This window comes from Morone saxatilis, unplaced genomic scaffold, assembly GCF_004916995.1.
Source record: "Morone saxatilis isolate NCDOM2014 unplaced genomic scaffold, NCSU_SB_2.0 Contig1, whole genome shotgun sequence".
In the NCBI taxonomy this organism is placed as follows: Eukaryota; Metazoa; Chordata; class Actinopteri; family Moronidae; genus Morone; species Morone saxatilis.
Window position 1 is genome coordinate 11388905 of NW_023339651.1, and position 7787 is coordinate 11396691.

The following is a 7787-nucleotide window of genomic DNA, read 5'->3' on the forward strand; positions in this document are numbered from 1 at the left end:
TTTTTTTTTTTTTTTTTTGGATTCAAGGATAACATGGTGCATTTGAGATCTGTAAATTATGGCTCCCTCTGTACTCTGTATGTCTGTGTTTGTTAAACCCTCTGCTATGCCCACTTCTGCATTCATGGAGAGTATCTGTCTCAGAACCCCTGGAGAAAAATTAATAGTTCACACAGAAGGCCTGTTTTAATATCCCGAACACACTGTATAAAGTGTTATAAGACAAGCCCTGGTCTGTATCTTTAAGTAATCAATAGAAATATTGTATAAAAATCTGATTTTGTTGTTTAACAGCATACAAACAATGAAATATACCTTTTGAGCAGTCTTCATACAGAGGTAGGTTTCGTTTAAACTGCTGCTCAGACCTCTCACTGTGCTCACAGCTGTCAGTCTGGCTTTGTTTGCAGCCAGTTTAAAGCAGCGTTGTCAAGTGAAGTTGTATTTTCACAGTTGGCTGCGTGCACTGGCTGTCAACCAAACCCTGAGTCAGACCCTCGTTGGCCAGCCTGCCTCTAACAGCTGCACACATCTGGACAGGAATACACATTTCAGAAATGGCTATGTGGAGTCTGACAATCCTTGTCGAACAGTGGTTGCACTGTGGGTTTTTTTTTTTTGTTTTTTTTTTTAAAACATGGAGTCTTACATTAACATCCTGACCTCCTCAAGCCAACACCAACCATACAGCAGAGTGAAGTGAAGCCAACTTCAGTGTTTGCTGTATTACAGTAACTGATATAATTTGGCGTTGTATCAATCCATGTCATCTGTGTGTTTAAATCAAGTTCGTTTTGGTGCTCAGCTTTGTTTTATACTGATAGTACAGGTGCAAAAATACCACCCTGATAACATGTGCCGGCTACGGTGTGCGAGGTCCACATAGGATGTCAATGTGATTGTGTTCTGTTAAGATTTGTCGGTAAATGTATAAATTGAGTGACTTTTTGGCACCCTTTATTGCAGACATACATTTTCCACTCAGCACAGCTGTCAACCACAGGAACAACACACTTATAAAAGCTGTTACCAGACATTTTAAAGAGACCAACAGTCTACAGCTCAGTCACAGCAGTGCGCTAAATGAGCTAAATGCTAATGGAGCATGATAGTATTATAATGTTTGGCAGTTATAATGTGGATCATGTTTGCTAACACTTGCTAATTTAGAACAAAACTCAAAGTAGCTGAGACTGGAGACATTGGATGTGCAGTTATTTTGTCATAAACTAAAGAGTTGGACAAACTAACTATATAAAAGATAAACTTAAGGGATCACAAAAGTTATCACAATTCATCCTGAGGGCTGCATGAATGTTTTCTTGAAAATCCATGCAACAGTTAAGACTAATCTTAATCTTGTCAAAGTGGGAGACTGACTTTACAATCCGTAGAACCTCGCCAGCGTTGCTAAAAACTGATGAATTAATTGGCAAGATGAGGTCAACACAAACATCTACAGTTACATTATTGTTCTACCTCGACCACACTGTAAGACATGATATGCATGACACCCAACCATACATTTATATGAAAACTGAGTTTTTGAAGCTGAAGGATCAAAGAGGGAATCTAAAGACACATTTTCTTTTACAGGTGGAGAAAAGTTAGTAATGGTTGTCAGTGGAAACAGGCGGTGAGAGTGTTTGTAGAGAAGCCAAGTATGTGAGAGGTCTGGGTGGGCTGTGGGGTGAGACATTAACCTCTCCTTGACCCCATAAGAAGAGGATTTGGGCTTTAAGTGTGGAATCTATGTGAAAGGTGAGATATCTTTTCTCTTTTTACTCTTTTTTTTTTTTTCTCCTTTAAATATACAAGGGGCACCTCACACACCCACACACCACACACCACACACCACCACACACACACACACACACACAGAGCTTGTAGGTGTGTAGGTGTGTGTGTAGGTGTGTAGGCTGGGACCATGGAGACATTGACTGAAAGAAGCATGAGTAAAGCTCACTCAGTTTCCATCATCTCCCTCTAAACTGTCTTCTCTGCGTGTTGAAGTGATGTCATTTCTGTCATAAAGTCCATTCACAAATAAAAACTGAGAATAGTCCACACAGGCTGCATGTGAGCTCTGTTTGTACAGTATACACTATTTTGTATTTGTTTTAGTCTACAGAAACATTTGACCAAAAAGTGCTTGCAAAACTTCTTTTAAAACCAAATACTTCAAAAGTGCCTTGCAGTGTTGATATTAGAAAGTGTTAGCCAACCTCGTGCATTAATTTGCTGTATAGATATCAAAATCAGAAATACTTTATTGATCCCCGGGGGGGGAAATGTTTGCTACAGTTGTTCCACTTCCACAACGTTAAAGAAATATTACTTATATACAATTTGTAATACAATATATAGAATAGAAATAAATGTATTATTTGCTTATATAAAAAGTAAATGTAAATCTAAACACACTATTTCACACTAAATGTGTACATGAATAGTAATGAGTTTTAAGATTGTGGTATTGCAGAAGTTATAGATAGTTACGAAGAATGACGTAATCAAGTGAATTGCACATTGATTATGTACAGGAAATTATGAGAAAGTAGTTATATAATCTGTATAAACAACTGAAATTTTGACAATGATCACGGATCAGTGGGAAGCAACTGTGTCTTCCTTAATCCAGCTTGTGTGATGCACCGTTGAGAGTTCATCAGTCAATGTCCCATCTGGTGAACTCCCTCTCTTTGCTTCTCTGTCTCTCCCTTAAGTGTTAATGTACTTTAAGTTACCAATTATTTAGTTAGTGTGTGTACACCTCTGGTGTCTCTACCAACAAGTGGGGGAGGATCTGGAGAACAGGAGCATCTATAAGCAGAAGGAGGGGCGCCTCAGACCAGAGTGTATATTAGACCCTCACAATCAGGGTACGTTACACACTCCAGATCATCTGCTCTACCCTCCTCACTCTCCTTCTGGGTCTAAAACATTTTGGGCTTTTCCCTCCAGGTCCACTATGTTGGGACAGCTACTTCTTCAGAGTGCAGTGATCCTTTGGCTGGTGCAGACAGCGCACACAGGGGGTGAGTGAAGAAAAGAGGTGAAGGCCCCTGATGGGAGTCAGTCGTATCTAAAATAATCAGTGGCGCAGTGGAGGAAGTATCCAGATCCTTCACTTAATAAGTGTTAATACCACACTGTAAAAGTCCTTTTGTAAAACACGTGAATATAATCAGAAAGATATATGTAAAGTATTAGAAGTAAAATTATTCAATGCAGAAAATGAATGCAATCTGCTTACTCTGCTGATTACTTTCTTTATTGATTGGTAGAAAATAGTGAGAAATTCTGTCACAATTACTCAAAGTGACGCCCTCATGACGCTTGTTTTGTCCAACCAACAATCCAAACCTCAAAATTATTCAGTTAACTGTCATTTAAGATGAAGAAAAGCAGCAAATCCTCCCTTTTTAGAGCCTGAAATTTTTTGTTGATAAATGCATTGATTAATTGACCAATGCTTTCATCTCTACTGTTATGTACTGTTGTGTGGTTTAATCTATGAGTGCCTCATATTTTATAAGCTCTTTATATACTTTGCATGAAAAATCTTTACTTGTACAATATTTCTCTCTGAAATGTAGCTGATTAGAAGCAGCATGAAATGTGTCTCAAGCTTAAGTACAGTATTATAAATGTACTTGGCTACATTCCACCACTGAAAACAATGTGCTAACCAGCTACAGTATCTCACCAGGATGTGTTGCTTTAAATTTACATCAATTTGTGTGGGATGATTAATAAATTAAATATGTGAACTGTCTTTATTAGTATTATCTTTTTAAGATGTAAGAACTGTATAAAGGCCGTTGTTTGTTAGAATTAATGCAGCATATAAGAGAAATGTTACGACATTAACTTGTTAATTTAGTCAAATGGTCCAGTTTAAACCTTCCATAGCAAATTCAGCTGTATAGTTTCAGAGAAGAAGTGTGTATTCTTTATGTTCTGTAGTCACTGCGGTCAGTTGTGGGTCTGGTGAAACACTCGGCTTGTGAGTTATGAGCTGACATGTGGCCAAGGATAACGATGTCTGCTAGCTGGCATTGAGGAACTAATCTAACATTTCCTGTTTGTGACATATTGTGTTAGAAAATTAATCAAATGTGAGTATTTATCCCTGACTTTTCGTAAATGTTATGTTTTCCTCTTACAACTATAATCTGTCATTGCAGTTCATTTCATGACAGTGTCATAGTGACAAAACCCTTCATTCACCAACTGCAGTACTGCATGTGTTTATAGTATATAGTATATTATAGAGGCTTTTTTTCACTGGACTAAACTGCAACATCCAAATCAATTGTGCACTATTTGCACCATTTCTGTAGTAGATCCCTCTTTTAATGATGGGCCTTTTGCATGTCTGAAATGTTGTCTTTTGCACTCTTTTGGATCTAGATCTTAAAAAAAAACAATCTACTCTAATAACAGAACTGCAAGAATTTAAAATACTAGTGTCAGAATGTAATATAGTCATTTATTTAATTCTTTAAAGTTTCCCTACTGTGTTAAAAAATGCTGCATAAAAGTCTTATGCAACCTGCTGAGTCCTGCAGAGATGAAAAAGAGACAAGTCTTTCAGGTGCTCGGGTTTGCCTGTCAAATTTCAAACGATCATGTTAAACTGAAATCTTAGCAACGCTCGCTGTATAGTTCTTGCGTGTGCTCGGCCCTCTACCAACTTTTCTTGTGATGACGTGAAGCAACTATATATTCTTTTCTCTTTACCAGCGGCCTCAGTTTGTGAAATGAAAGGCAGTTTGGCTTCGGTGGCAGCAGCAGTCTAAATTTAACATCCGTCTGTGAGAAGGGAAGAGAATAGTTTTACTGCTTGTACACAGTCACTCCATTGACTTCTGTAGAGTCTAGGCTTGCTACTTCCCAAAAATGTTCGCCTGAGTACTGACTCACCAGAAGACTGGGTTTGATTTTTAAATACTGAGTGTGTAATTCTAATTTAAGGACTGTATGAAAGTTATTGGGTTGGGGAGGCGGGGCAAAGCAATTTTCTTTGGACCCATTCTTGACTTGCAACAAAATCCCATAAGTATATTTTAAAAAATGCAGTCATTTGGTGGTCCAGAGTGGTCACAATTGTAATTTCCGATTCCCCTATTGGCCTGTTTGATATGATCTCTAACATGAGTCTATCTAAGGCAGCAGCTGTATGACGATATGTCTGCCTGAGCACATAGACAAACAATCTTCAATGTGACGTCTGCAGATTTATCATCAGAGTGACCCAAATTGTAAGAGAACAAGGCCAATATGAATTATGAGGTGAGCATTGAGGCTCAATATTATGTTTAATTTCATTGATAAACACAACCCTCCCTAGAGTTGTTAATAGCTTTAGGTTTCTTGGTTATATATTTGGATTAACTGGATAAATAGAGGATTGATTGTATGTATCACTGCACAATGATATTGTATGTATAGCTGCACAATGATATTGTATGTATCGCTGCACAATGATATTGTATGTATCACTGCACAATGATATTGTATGTATCGCTGCACAATGATATTGTATGTATCGCTGCACAATGATATTGTATGTATCACTGCACTGATAGTAGAACAACTGGCTGAACTTGCATCATATTGTAGTCTACCTTTAACTCTAAGGGAAGGCTGCATTTCTCCTTGATATACCCAGTGGATATGTTGCATCATATATATAGTAACAGTTTTACATTCAATGTGCTCTGTTTAAGGTTATGGTGCAGCATCTGGAGTATCCAATGGTCAAGGGCCACAAGCTAATGGTAAATCCATCACATTCTGTCTTTATGAAACGTGAAAATCATTGGATTCATGTGATTTCCACGCAAGCCAAAGCTTTTGTTCACAGCTGTCATTGTGATTGTTTTTAGGAAACAAACCTCAGAACGGTGGAGGGTTAGCAAGAATGCTGATGCCATCAAAAGGTAAATTAACAGCTAATTTCTCCAACCATAAATTCCTCTGTTCCTGAGAATATTTTGTCATTAAGTATTTCTTTCTAAGGTGTGGGTCAGGCAATGGGTGCACAAAATGGATATGGTGGATACCCCACAAAAGGAATAGGTGAGTGATTACAGATTACTGTTACTCAAATCTGCATAACACATTGATCTGATTTTTAGAAAGAAATTCTGGTTGGTGGAGCCAAATCTAATAATTGTTTGCAGAACACATTTAGAGCTTATATTAAGTACACACAACTTTTTCTCACCATTTATCGAATCTATTTAAGGCTATGGTGCAGCTGCTGGTGTGACAAATGGAGGAGGGACGAAAGGTAAGTTTGCCATGTACCTGTGTTCTCTCTGGTCACTCTTAAATATAAAAATGCTTTTATCAGCAGTTGTTACAAAAGTACACACACTTTACTCAGGTAGAAAGTACTGATTTAACTTTACTCAAGTAAAAGTAAAAAAGTACAGGCTCTAAGATTAGTATTCTGTGGTTACATCATTACGTCTTTTAAGATGTTTTTTGGCTATTTCAGAAGTGCAATGATGCAAATGTTACAAAGTACAGACGTTTGTGTAAAAAGTTAAAATAAATATAATATAAATACGGTAATACTAATCTGTAAAATAGAAAAGATTCCTGAAACAACTACTTAAACACAGTAATGCAATAGTTGTACCTTGTTACTTCCCACTTCTTCTTATCATTCTGTATGTTGGATCTTTTGGTTATTTTTTGTTAAATGTTTTCTAAGGCTAATATAGGTCTGGCACCTGTGATCTTTGTTGCAGGATGGGATGGTGCTCAAGCTGGGGCCCCACCAAATGACAACAAGTGAAAGGCAACGGTATGACAGCAACACATGCACGCCACGCGCGACGCGCCACGACACATTACAAATGTCTTTATGTGGCACCAGTTTGCATCTATCATAAAAATAATTCTTATTTTACTTAATGATTATTTGTTCTATTATATACTCATGCTGTGATCTTTGTTGCAGGATATGGTGCTCAAGCTGGCCCCACCAATGGACAACAAATGAAAGGCAACGGTATGACACACACAGGGGCAGCTTTGAGCACCATACCTTGCAACCAAAGGATCAAAACAAGCATGGAGTATATAATGAACAAAATCATAAGTAAAATAGATTATTTTTCATTTGATAGATGCAAAACTGGTGCCACGTAAAGACATTCGTAATGTGTGTGTTCATACCAGGTTTGCCTTTCATTTGTTGTCCATTGGGTGGGCCAGCTTGGAGCCAACCATATTCCGCAACAAAGATCACAGATTGAGTATATATAGATAACAATAATCATTTAAGTAAAATAAAGAATTATTTTATGATAGATTGCAAACTTTGGTGGCCCACAATAAAAGGACTTTGTTAATGTGTCGTGGTCGCGTGCGGCATGTGTGTGGTGTCATTCCGTTTGGCCTTTCATTTTGATTGGCCATTGGTGGGGCCCAGCTTGAGCAACCATATCCTTGCATACAAAGATTCCAGCATGGAGTATATTAATAGAACAAATAATCATAAGTAAAATAAGAATTATTTTATTGATAAGATTGGCAAAACTGGGTGCCACATAAAGATTTGTAATGTGTTGGTGTGCGTCGTGCATGTTGTTGTGTGTCATACCGTTGCTTTATTTTTGTTGGTCCGATTGGTGGGGGCCAGCTTGAGGCACATATTCCTGCAACCAAAGATCACAGCATGAGTATATAATTAGCAAAAAATAATCATTAAGTAAATAAGAATTATTTATGATAGATGCAACTTGGTGCCACATAAACATTTGTAA